General features: G+C 54.6%; 1 protein-coding gene across 5 annotated transcripts in view; it reads left to right on the top strand.

The window, feature by feature from the left end:
• PC (pyruvate carboxylase) overlaps nucleotides 1-13237 on the top strand; it is a 62924-nt gene that overhangs the window by 6842 nt on the left and 42845 nt on the right. For 2 of the 5 annotated variants that reach the window (XM_059718399.1, XM_059718398.1), the window contains exon 2: nucleotides 3792-3891. The gene's annotated coding sequence lies outside the window, so the exon portion shown is untranslated. Of the gene's footprint in view, nucleotides 1-423; nucleotides 626-3791; nucleotides 3892-10436; nucleotides 10622-13237 lie in introns of those variants that run through there. The other 3 variants (XM_059718397.1, XM_059718396.1, XM_059718395.1) reach the window with 3 other exon arrangements.

The following is a 13237-nucleotide window of genomic DNA, read 5'->3' as shown; positions in this document are numbered from 1 at the left end:
CGGAGTTGGGAAACTTGGCCAGCGCAGGCTTTGCGTTCCATGAAGGCTAATGCTGTTGAGCCAGGACACCGCGGGGAAGCTCTGATTTCTCACTGGAGCAGGGGATAGCCCATTTCTCTAAGGGTGGGGGGTGGGATTTGAACCCGCGCTTTCCTGGCCTGGACAAGGTCCCCTGGCTGCACCCAGGGCCTATTCAAGGGGGTCCTGTGCTGGGCTGTGCAGCCAGCTCTGGGTTGAAGGTCTGGGCAACGGCTAAGTATAACACCCTGTGCTGTGAGTGGGAGTTGGAGCAGGTTGGGAAAAGCCTGGACTAGGGCAGACGGGCCTGATCCTGCCTGAGGCAGGGGGCTGGGCTGTTTTGCCCCCGCCCCCCAAGGCAGCTTGCCTAGCTGCTCTGATTTCTTCTGCAAAATTCCTTCACGGCCCTTTTTTTTTTTTTTTTTGTGGCTGGAATCAGTCATGCGTGAAGCTGGGAGCTCTGATTCAGAGGGAACGCGGTGGCTTTAGCCCGGCACCAGGGAGCAAAGGTCCCCACAGTCTTACTTTGCTTTCCGACGGAAGAAAGAAGGAGAATTCGGGGCAAGTTTCCAGCCAGTCTACCCTACTGGGAGCCAGAATCTGCTCCGTGAGTCTTTCCTCCTTGATGATCTAACGTGGCGTGGGCTGGAAATTAGCCCTGTGCTCCCCCTGAGTGCCACAGATCCCTGCTCCCTGCCCCATTGGCTGCTCTGCTCTCGGCTTGTAGCCCTGCGTTCCTTCACCCCATCGGCTGCTCTGCTTTCGGCCCCCTTCCCCATCCATTGCTCTGCTTTCAGTGTCCAGCCCTGTGCCCCCTGCCCCATTGGCTGCTTTGCTCTCTGCTCCCTGCCCCATCACCTGCTCTGCTTTCTGCTCTCCCTGCCCCATCTAGTGCTCTGCTTTTGGTGCCCATCCCTGTGCCCCCCGCCCCATCAGTTGCTTTGCTCTCTGCCCCTGGCCCTGCACCCCTCGTGCCCCATTGGGCACTCTGCTCTCAGCCTGCGGCCCTGCATATCCCCTGCCCCATCAGCTGCACTGCTTTCAGCGCCTGGCCCTGTGCCCCCAGCCCCATCAGCTGCCCTGCTTTCAGTTCCCAACCCTGCGCTCCCCCTGTCCCATCAGCCGTTCTGCCTTCAGCTTCCTTTCCTTCCCCTCCAGAACTGGCTCCAGGGGAGGCCTGGCCAGAGAATCCCTGCCACCGCGATTAATTCCCCCCAGTCCAGAAGCAGAAAATGCAGCTTCAGAAGAAATTCCAGCTGCAGAATAGACACTTGTCTCATCCTCTCTTCTATGCATGCCTTATTTGTTTTCTCCCCCTTGATTTTTGTTTTTTTGGTCTTCTCCCCCACTAAAATCCCCTGGATTCTTGGCATACCCAGCTCGCTGAACCAGCATTTGCAGATGCTGTGCATTCTTTGGATCAGCCCCGCCTGGCCTTGGTTACTCCCTGCTATCTCCTTTTTCCCCCATCTGGGCTTTGATAACAAGCAGCTCCAGTCCCAGGCAGCGAAAGCAAACACCTCTGCTTACATTTTTCTTTTTCCCCTTCCCTCTCTGCAAGGTTAAATGTGAGACCTGCTGATGAGGATTTGTCTCTGCTTCATATACCGTATTTCCTGGAAAACCACACGCTTCCCCTAAATAAGATCTGTGCTTTGCTTATTTTTCGCTTTTGGAAGGCAGACTGTTGATCAGGTCTTGGCAAAAGGGGGCCAGTAGCGTCTTTTACCATGGCATAAGGGACTGGCTTGTGGACGCATGTATCCTTTAACCCTCCTTAAAGAGGCTATTGCTGTTGGTTTGCACAGGGCTGAGTTAAATCACTGTTGCTTTTAGCTTTGAATGAAACAGGGGTAAAACTGTGGTGGGTTCAGCTGTGCTGGGATCACGGTGAGTGTCCATATACAATGGCTTCTCCCAGTATAACTCCGTCCCTATGCAGTTGATACAGCCGTCCCCTCCGAAGGCCACAGCTGCCCTGTTCCAGCTGTGTTGCATTCTTCTCTCCACCCCTGCTCCATCTCCCGCAGCTTCAGATGCGTCCCTTGCCGGCTGCTTTATGAACCTGGGATCCTTTGCTTTGCAAAGAAGGGTGGATGCTTTTGAACTGGAGAAGCCAGAGGGTGAAGATTACGATGGAGAGCAAATTAAGGAGCTGCCTGCAGCCACGCAGAGGGAGAGGGAAGGGAACTGAAGCGCTTTTGAGGGCTGGCGAGGCGGCAAAGGAGAAATCCAACTGAACAGTGCTGTCCTAGGGTCTCTGTGCAGGGCGGCGGGGTGCAGCGGGTGGCTCTGGAGAGCTCCGGATCGGCGAGCTTCAGGGCTCTGGTGCTCACGGAGGCCGAGAGCAGAGCTGGGCTTAATCCGTTGTCGGTGCCTGAGGGCAAGGGGGTCAGCTCTGGTGTGGACGGGACTGCGCCGCCAGAAGGCATCTCCCTGTGGCTGGCTGCCAGGAGCCATCTCGTGCCAGCAAAGCTGTATCCGCTGCTCTTCCCAGCTGGGGGGGGGCACGCTCTGGTGCTAGGCGCTGTATGTACCGGAGGGCAGGAGAACCGTCTGGGCTGGTGAATCCAGGTCGGGGTCCCCGTTCCCGGGGCACTGCCCGCAGCACTGGAGACCGTGGGGTGCCCTGGTCCAAGAGCCGCGCCTTGGAGCTGCCTCCAGCCCTCAGCCCCGAGCGCCCGCCGCCTGTTCCCCTTTGCCTACAACCCGCCCGATTGTAGATCGCTGCGGGCAGGAGGCTGGGTGTCACCGGGCCCGGGATGGGGGCTCCCTCATGGCAGACGCTGCCCTGGGCTCCCCCCTGCCCTGGATCCTAGGCTTAGATGGAGGCCCTGTGGATGGGATGGGGTTGTCTAGGCCAGGTTTCCGAAACGGCTTATCTGAGCGTGTAGGTTATGGCGGGGGGCGTCCCGGACCCCGGGGCTCAGTGTGTGGTCACCAACAATCGCGTGTCCCTACCCCGGGGGGGCCGGGGGGATCGTGCTGGTCCCATGGGGGAATGGCCTTTGCCCTCTGTGAAACCGTTCCCTGGTGTGACGTGGCAGGTGCCGCTCTGGCGTGTACGCACTCAAGTCTTTGCACGTGCGAGTCTTTGCTGCGGTGATGTAGGGGCCCGGGGACTTGGCCTGTCCCTGCCTGCGGCCCCCCAGACAAAATGGCAGCGAGGACAACGTGTTTAACTTAAATGAGGCCTGAGGGGGAGCAAGGGCGCCGTGGGGTCAGGCTTTCTGTCTACACAGCGGATGGCGGGGTCATAAACCCCTTAGGGAGGGCACATCGCCCTGGGAGTACTGCCCCGCAGGCCTGAGTGGGCTGGGTAGGCCTCGTCACCATGGCGACACCATGGGTCCCCCCCAGGGAAGGCAGGAGGCTCCATTGAAGCCTACAAGACCTCCAGGGGAATTAAACCCGGGGCAGCAAAGGGCACAGGGTGCCCCCCACCCCCCGCCGGGACGCGAGTTCAAGCCCTGTTCCCGACTGGGCCGCACCGGGGGGGTTGGTCACACTGGCGGCCACGTTGGCTCCAGAGTTGGCGTCTCTCAGCCATGCGAAGGCCCCGGTGGGAGTCTTTTGACTTCAGAGACCTCAAGACCCTCGCCGCCGCCCTGGATTCGCACCCCAGCTCCTTTCCCCGCAGCCGGGGGCTGCTCTGGGCTTGCCATGCCCAGCACGCGTCTCCGGCGCCCCTGCCGCTGGCCGTCTTCCCGTGGCATTGTCCCTCGCTCTATTTTCCCCCTTTCACTCGGCTTCTTTTTTTTCCCTTTTTCTAGGCAAGAAGCCATCCCCTGCTCGGGAGCCCAGGTCTTGCTCGGAGGCTGCCCCGTGTCTTTCCACCCAATGCAGTAGAAAAGGAGCCCTGCCGGCCTCAACGTAGGTGCCCTTGATTTTCCACTCTCTCCCAACCTGCGGGCCACGGCTGCCCGCGTCTCTGCTGTTACACTGCCGTGGGGAGCGGACGAGGGGTGCTTGTCGGGAGAGAGGGGGACCTAGATCCGTATATCTCTATGTAATGTGTATGCTTTTCTTGTGGGAAGAGATTTCTGCAGCATAACGCGCAGAGGGAACCCAGGCGCCCGGGATGCAGGCACGCGCAGAGCCCGGGTCTCCGGGGTACGCACCCCGTGCGGAGCCCAGCACCCGGGACACGTGCACACGCACAGCATGGCACCCCACCCATGGGACCCAGGTGTCCAGGGTACACACCCTACACACGCACCCCACACACAGAGCCCAGACGTCCGGGACACATGCATGCACAGAGCCCAGGCGTCTGGAGTACACACCTGACGCACACACCCCCACACACAGCCCAGGCGTCTGGGACACATGCATGCACAGAGCCCAGGCATCTGGGGTACGCACCCTACACACGCACCCCACACACAGAGCCCAGGCATCTGGGACACATGCACACACAGAGCCGAGGCGTCTGGGGTACACACCTGACACACGCACCCCCCACACACAGCCCAGGCGTCCAGGACACATGCACACACAGGGCCCAGGCATCTGGGGTACACACCTGACACACACACTCCCACACACAGCCCAGGCGTCTGGGACACATGCATGCACAGAGCCCAGGCATCTGGGGTACGCACCCTACACACGCACCCCACACACAGAGCCCAGGCATCTGGGACACGTGCACACAGAGCCCAGGTGTCTGGAACAAACACCCGACACACGCATCCCACACACAGAGCCCAGGCGTCTGGGACACATGCATGCACAGAGCCCAGGCGTCTGGGGTACACACCTGACACACACACCCCACATGCAGAGCCCAGGCATCCGGGACACATGCACACACAGAACTCAGGTGCCAGTGTGTAGATTGCTTGTGTCCCAGATGCCTGGGTTGTGTGTGGTGGGGTGTGTGCACACCTGACATCCATCCGTAGCATAGACTGGGAATTAACTCATTAGTGAGCTGTCTAGTTTCAGTTTCTGAACAAGCTTATACAAGTGTGTAGAGTGCGGGTGGGTGTGTGTGTCCCAGATGTCTGTGGTGTGTGTGTGTGAGATCCATCCTAGCATGGGCTTGGAACCAGCCATAAGCAAATTGTCTAGTTCAGGTTTCCCAAAAAGCTTATATGTGTGTCTGCCCCGGATGCCTAGGGTGTGTGTGTGTGCATGTCTGTCCATCCATCTGTCCCCTGGGGGCGGGTGTATGTCCATCCCCTAGATACCTGGGTGTGTGTGCGTGTGTCTGTCTGTCCCCCAGGTGTTTGGGCTGTATGTGTCTGAGATCCATCCTAGCATGGACTGGGGGCCAACCATTACTGAGTTGTTTAGTTTGGGTGTCCACAAAACTGTGTGTGTGTGTGTGCACTAACCATCACATGCCTCCACCCCTCTGTACAGCCCTGTCTTGAAGGGCTTCCTGCAGGGTTTGGGCATGGCACGAACCTTTGTCCATTGGCCCAGATGGTTTGGTGCCTAGAGCTGCAGAGTCCTGCTGTCCGGGCCTGTCCTTGTTGGTGCAGTCCCCATTCCACTGGCACTTCCTCTCCCAGCTGATCTGGGGGCCTGAGTTGTTTTGGGTTTTTTTTCTCCCCTGCCCCCATGTGCTCCAATCGCAACCTGTACCCAGACGGAGACATGATGGGGCGTTTGGAAGGTGGCAGGACACCTGGGTTCACCATCCCTGCCCTTGGGCAGAAGCAGGGAAGGGAAGGAGTCCCTTCTCTCACTCAGGAGCTGTCAGTTTTTAATGTTTCCAGGCCAAAAAAAACACCCTCCTCTCTGGCACACACAGAAATTTACCCACTGGCTGGGTGGGTACTGTGCTGTGTCTGGTACCACAATCCCTCTGGGTCTTGGTTAGGGAGTAGACCACATGTACAGACACAGGCAAGGGTGTGTGAGTGCTGTATGCTTATCAGTATTTGTGTGTGTTTGCATGCACATGTGTGGGACTCTCACATCCTGGTTTATGTCTTTGTGTGTGCACACGTGTATGATGCTAACATACCCAGGTGTGCGTCTGTGTGTACATGCACATAGGTGTGGTGCTCACATGCCCTGGTCTGGGTCTCTGTGTGCACACACACGAGGGTATGTGAGTGCCCCACACTTGTGCATGCACACACAGACCCAGACTAGGGCATGTTAGTGCCACACTTGTGGTGCTCCCTGTAACACCTGCTCCCCCCCACATCTGGCCAGGGTGTGTTAGCCCACCACAAGGGGGTGCGTGTGGCACTAACACACAAAGGGTCATAAGACAGCCTCAAAGCCGTCATGTATGTAATCTGGGTCGTGTGTGTGTGTGTGCATGCACGTGTGCATATGTGGCACTAACCTACCCTGGCACATGCCCAGCAGGGGGCACTGTGCTTACAGGCTTAGTGCTGCTCTGGGGGCGGGCACTAGAGGGTGCTGTGTTATGGGGGGCAGAACAGGGGGTATTTCTGCCCCCCAGTGGGTGAAGGGAGGGTGCCCCCCAGCACCCCCTGCCCCACTCCTTGCAGCACAGCACCCCCAAGTGGGGCCAGCACTGACTTCTCGCCAGGGCCAGATCCCCCATCCATGCACTGTCCCAGCTTGACCCTGTTTAGTTTTGGCGCTGACAAGAAGAGACTGTGCAAGACGACGGATTTAATTTTGCCTTGCAAATTAATGTGTGGATTTAATTAGCTTCCTCGCCCGGGGCCCTGGCAGCTGGAAGGTGCCAGGCTTGTTGCCACAAGCCTGATCCTGCATAGAGTCTTTGGGCAGAAGTCCAGGAGATGGAGGTGGGCCCAGCTCTCACCACCCACAGGGGGCTGGAGAGGTCCAGGGCAGTGACTGGTGCTGAGGGAGACAGCCGTTCGGGCTCCCAGCCCCACTCCCTCCCCAGAATAGGGAGAGAACCCAGGTGTCTGGGCTCCCAGTCCCTGTTCTGCCCTCGCCCCCTTTAGCCCCACTCCCCTCCCAGAGCTGGAGGGAACCCAGGCATCTGGACTTCTAGCCCTGCACCCCCAGATTTCCCTCCCTTCCCAGTGTGCCCCCCTTTCTCTCAGTCCCCACTCCCTTCCCAGAACTGGAGAGACCCCAGGCATCCAGGCTTCCAGCCTCCCCCTGATCTCACCACCCAGCTTTTCCTCCTCTCGCCGAGCAGGGAGTGAACCCAGGCATCCTGCTTCCACCCCCTTGGCCCCGCTCCCCTCCCAGAGCTGGCAGTGCAGTCCAATGGTTAGATCCCCCACATCTCACTCCAAGTCCATGTGGCCCCCTTAGGATGGGGTGGTGGGGACAGACCTGAGCTGTCTAGCACCTGACACCTTATGAGGGGCTTAACTCCTTCACCATGAAGACTCAATGTTGGGGTGGGGCTTTAAGGGGGACCCCTTTCATGGGGGCATGGGGGGGGGGGGGGCAGATCGGAGCCATGGGGGGCACATAGGCCCCGAGCCCTTGTGCTTATAGTCCAGTTCTCACTGCCTCCCAGCTAGGCTAAGCCACCCTCTCTCCACACCTCTGGCCACTGGAAGAACAGGGCCTTTGTTAGGGCTGAATGGGGCTCTGTTCCCTCTCTCTCTCCCCCTCCCAGAGCTGTCGGAGGAGCAAATGCCTGGGTTGTGGGTGGGCATCCGGGCCTGTCCCCAAGCTGGATACAGTCCCACCCCTGCTTCCAGCTGGATCAAGCCCCCCACCCCTCCTGGATGGATATAGGGGGGCCCCCATGCCCCTCCACTGCCAGACACAGGCCCCCCAATCCTTCCTCCAACCCCCCTGGTTGGATGTGGGCATTTTGCCTCTCATGCTGGATGCCTGGGCTCTCTCCAGGTTGGGGAGGAGAGTGGGGGCCAGGGGATTAGAGCAGGGGGGCTGGGAGCCCAGGCACCTGGGTTCTTTTCAACTCTGGGAGGGGATTGAGGGCTGGGGTGGGGGTTAGAGCCGGCGTGGCTGGGAACCTGGACACCTGGGTTGTCTCCAGCTCAGGGCATGGAGTGGGGACCAAGGCATGAGAGCAGGGGGTTCTGGGAGCTGCGCCCCCCCACCCCTAGGCTGGGGCTCTGGCAGTGCCCACCTTTGTCCAGCAGAGGGCAGCAGCAGAGCGGCTTGGAGGGAGCGTCTTTATTCAGAGCTCCCAAGCACTTCTTTTTTCAGTGAAAACCAGTCCCGAACCCTGTTGGCTCCTGGCTGAGGCCTTAGATGTACCTAATAAATGCCCCAGAGCTCAGCTGCCCTCCTGCCCCCCTCCTCACAAAGGGTGGAGGGGGAGGATATGTCAAGTGGGGAAACTGAGGCTCAATGGAAGTGGCTTTGCTGAGTCACATGAGGCGTCTGCAGGTGAAGGGGTTAGATGGGCACTAACTTTGTAGCTGGTTGACTCTCTTTATAGCTGGATGGCCATTTTTGTGGCATGGCAATTACTTTGCATGTGTGGCCGGTCTCCGTTTACTGCGCGGTTCACCAGTGAACTGTGGGATGTCTGTTATGTGTGGCGGGGGGGGCGCAGGGCTCCTTGGTAGTTGCCTGTAGATTTTATTTGCCCTATACAGACAGAGACCGCTTTTACCATGTTTCTTGCATATAATATGCACTCTTAATTGCCAGCAGCTGGGTTTGGTGAGGCAAATACATGTGGTATATGAGGCAGTACATGGTAGCTTTGTTGTTTGTCAGCTATTTGCAATAGAATAAGTTTATTTTGGGGGAGGAAAAAGATTTAGATTTTGGTTTGGCCAAAAAAATGGTGTTTTTGATCTTAAAGGAGACATTTAATTCATGCTCTTCAGGTGTGTGGGGTGGGGGGTGGCTTTGAAGATAGATGCCTGAGTACTTGGCCCTCTATTTCTCTACTTGAAGAGAGGGGAGTTTTGACTCGAAATGTCTCCGACGCTGAAAACAATCCTGTTAGCCTCCCTGATGCTGTTGACAGGACCCCTCTAAGATCCCCTGACATGCAGTGCACTGTTAGCTTCCCAATTTGGGCTGGACCCTGGGGGTTTTATGTTGTATTTACCAGGTCTGCTGAAAAAAAAAAAGAAAGAAACAGTGTTTTAACCACTGGCAGAGGTCTTAAGTCTTGTGCGTGATGATTTGTATGGGGATGACGGCATGGCTGGGATAGCTGTAGAGGAGCTGAATCATTTTTATTTTTTTTTTAATTAATATAATCAGTGCCTTGATGGAATATGGAACCCCCCGTCACCTGCCTCCTACACCGTTTCAGCCAAAAATACTGTTTTTTGGTTTGTTTTTTTTTAAATCTGCTGCCAAAGTTAATGTGATGATGGTTTGAATTTCCACAGCAGGAAGCAAGGTAGATCCACCTTGTAGATGAACCCAAATATCTGTGTATATGTATATGGTGGTGGGTGTAGCTATATATCTGTGTACCGATTTATATACATATATGTGTGCTTATTGTGTGTGTGTGTGTGTGTGTGTATACTCATACATGTATGCAGTGTGTGTACATACTTTACACGTGTATATATAGATATGTATACGCATGCTCTACAAATGTATAGTGTGTGCTTACACATCTACATACTTTATACAGATATGTATATACACACTGTGCACACATATACACACATACTGCGCATACATAGATATATTTAGATATGTATATACACACACATTTATATGTAAGCAGATATGTCTACATTCTCACACTATACACACATGCACATATCTATGTTTAAATATATGTGTATATAGTGTGTGTATATAGACATATCTAGCTATATAAATGTGTATGTATATATTTATATATAACTAGATATGTGTATACACTCACTATACACATTAGATATATATACACATGCTATACACACATTTATATACACACATCCATCTATATGTGTGTGTACATATAACATATATGTATATACACACTGCGTTTTTATATATAGATGCATACACACACACGGATGCATGTATATGTACACATGCGTGCACTATATGCATATAGATGTGTGTGTATCTGTACACAGACACTAAACACACATTTATATACAGGGGTATGTGTGTGTACACACATCCACACATAAGCATATTTGTGTGTGTGTGTGTATACACACATAACTAAATACATGCATGTATTTATATATATATATGTGTGTATGTATGTATAGATATATGCACAGTTTTTTGTGAGCTGAAGATTTGTTTCATTACACATGAAGGAGGAGGAACCTGAATTGTTTTCCCTTTATTGTAAAGATGTTTTGGGGGTTGGAATACCATTATGGAGGGAGGGGAGTATTTCTCCTGCTCGCTCTGGCCTTACTAACACAGAGGACAAGACATTTAACACAGGGAAATAAAAATACATAAATATGCAGAGAAGTGAATGCACACAAATGGATACAGAGAGACGGATGCCAAGAAATCGATATCAAGGAAGTACAGTAATGCAGAGAAATTGATGAACCGGCCGTGCTAAAAGGACCCCTTGTGTATTTCTATTATAGGACTGAAGATGGCTAGAGAAGGGCGAGGTGAGCGGGGTGTGACGAGTCTTCGCAGAGAGCAGTAGGAAAGAAGAGGCGAGAGAGAGAACCAAAGGCAGGTGATAGAGAGAGAGAGAGACAGAAAGCAGTGATCTAAATGCAGCCAGCCGCGCTAGGACAATGCCAGCCTTCAGCATTAGACGCAGGTAACTGTGAGCTCAGGGCTGAAGAGGAAGAAAGTCCCTCTGGGCTGAGTCCCTGATGGTGTTTGGAGGGGAATGTTTTAAGGGTTTAAGGATCTAATCCTGGTGTTGGGGAACTGGATTAGGTGTCAGCCCCCCTAAATTGAGCAGGGCTATTCTCTGATGGAGACCCCAGTGGGAAGGGCGAGGCCTTGTCAGGGTGGGATGTAACTTGCTGGGGGCCGAGCTTTGCAGCTGCAACTTAGCTCCGTGCCCTCCCTGAGTGCCACCCTGATCCCCTTCCTCTGCCCTATCGGCTGCTCTGCCACCAGCCTCCTGCCAGCAGATTTCTCCTCCATGAATTCATCGAGTCCTTGGTGACCCTGGCTCTGTTCTCTGCCCCCAACTCCTCCCGTGGCAGCAAATCCCACACATTGCATAAAAAAAACCTTTTTCTTGCTCGTTTTAAATTTGTCACCTGCTCATCTCTGCTGGTGCCCCCTGGTTCTAGTATCCTAGGACTGGGGGAATAGCAGTTCCCTGCTCATTTGGTCCACACCCTTGGTCAGGATGTTATAAACCTCTATCTTATGCCCCCCAGCCTTGTCTGTTCCAAACTAAGAGTCCCGGCCTTTTTTTTTCAGTCTCTCCTGGTCTGGCTACAGCTCCCTGAGATCACTTGGCTTGCCATTCTCTGGGCCTCTTCTATTGTACTACAGGGACCAGACCAGGGAATGTTGATCTCCACATCCCTGAATACTAGGAGCGGCACCGAGGCTGGAAACGGGCCAAGGGCTTTTCCCAGGATAAAGACTTGTATCCTGGGATCCTACAAGCTCATTGTCCCACTTGCAGTACCTAGGGAGTATCTGAATTAACGCCTTGTCCCTGATGGGGCAGTCGAGGCTTGTTGTAATGAGTTGTCAGTCAAGCTGCATGTGTAAAGGATTGTCCCTTGGATAGGAGTCAAAACCCAGGACACATCAGCCCTGGATTATAGATTCATAGATTCATAGATGTTAGGGTCGGAAGGGACCTCAATAGATCATCAAGTCTGACCCCCTGCATAAGCAGGAAAGAGTGCTGGGTCTAGATGACCCCAGCTAGATACTCGTCTAACCTCCTCTTGAAGACCCCCAGGGTAGGGGAGAGCACCACCTCCCTTGGGAGCCCGTTCCAGACCCTGGCCACTCGAACTGTGAAGAAGTTCTTCCTAATGTCCAGTCTAAATCTGCTCTCTGCTAGCTTGTGGCCATTGTTTCTTGTAACCCCCGGGGGCGCCTTGGTGAATAAATCCTCACCAATTTCCTTCTGTGCCCCCGTGATGAACTTATAGGCAGCTACAAGGCCGCCTCTCAACCTTCTCTTGCGGAGGCTGAAAAGCTCCAGTTTCTCTAGTCTCTCCTCGTAGGGCTTGGTCTGCAGGCCCTTGACCATACGAGTTGCCCTTCGCTGTACCCTCTCCAGGTTATCCGCATCCTTCTTGAAGTGTGGCACCCAGAATTGCACGCAGTACTCCAACTGCGGTCTGACCAACGCCCTATAGAGGGGAAGTATCGCCTCCCTGGACCTATTTGTCATGCATCTGCTGATGCACGATAAAGTGCCATTGGCTTTTCTGATGGCTTCGTCACACTGCCGGCTCATGTTCATCTTGGAGTCCACTAGGACTCCAAGATCCCTTTCCACCTCTGTGCCACCCAGCAGGTCATTCCCCAGGCTGTAGGTGTGCTGGACATTTTTCCTCCCTAGGTGCAGCACTTTGCATTTCTCCTTGTTGAACTGCATCCTGTTGTTTTCTGCCCACTTGTCCAACCTATCCAGGTCTGCCTGCAGCTGTTCCCTGCCCTCCGGCGTGTCCACTTCTCCCCATAGGTTTGTGTCATCTGCAAACTTGGACAGAGTACATTTCACTCCCTCGTCCAAGTCACTGATGAAGACATTAAAGAGTATCGGTCCAAGGACCGAGCCCTGCGGGACCCCACTGCCCACACCCTTCCAGGTCGAGACCGACCCAGCCACTACGACTCTCTGGGTGCGACCCTCTAGCCAATTCGCCACCCACCGGACTGTGCAGTCATCCACATCACAGCCTCTTAACTTGTTCACCAGTATGGGGTGGGATACCGTATCGAAGGCCTTCCTGAAGTCTAAGTATACGACATCCACCCCTCCTCCTGTGTCCAGGCGTTTCGTAACCTGGTCATAGAAAGAGACTAGATTGGTCAGACACGATCTACCTGCCACAAACCCGTGCTGGTTTCCCCTCAGCATAATTTGCCCTGCCGGGCTCTCACAAATGTGAGCCTTGATAATTTTTTCAAAGACTTTACCAAGGATGGAGGTGAGACTGACCGGCCTATAGTTGCCCGGGTCCTCCTTCCTCCCCTTTTTGAAAATGGGGACTACGTTAGCCCTTTTCCAGTCCTCCGGGACTCGGCCCGTGCGCCACGAGCATTCGAATATTCCCGCCAGTGGCTCTGCAATGATGTTGGCCAGTGCCTTCAGCACCCTCGGATGGAGCCCATCCGGGCCTGACAACTTAAAGGCATCCAGTTCTTCCAAGTGACTCTGCACCACCTCAGGGTCTACGCATGGAAGTCTGGCGCCTTGCTGCTGCCTCTCTACAACCCCAGTGAG

The sequence above is a fragment of the Alligator mississippiensis genome, chromosome 15 (genome assembly GCF_030867095.1).
Source record: "Alligator mississippiensis isolate rAllMis1 chromosome 15, rAllMis1, whole genome shotgun sequence".
NCBI classification, from domain to species: domain Eukaryota; kingdom Metazoa; phylum Chordata; order Crocodylia; family Alligatoridae; genus Alligator; species Alligator mississippiensis.
Note: the sequence above shows the minus strand (reverse complement) of the source record. Positions and strands in the feature narration are given on the sequence as shown.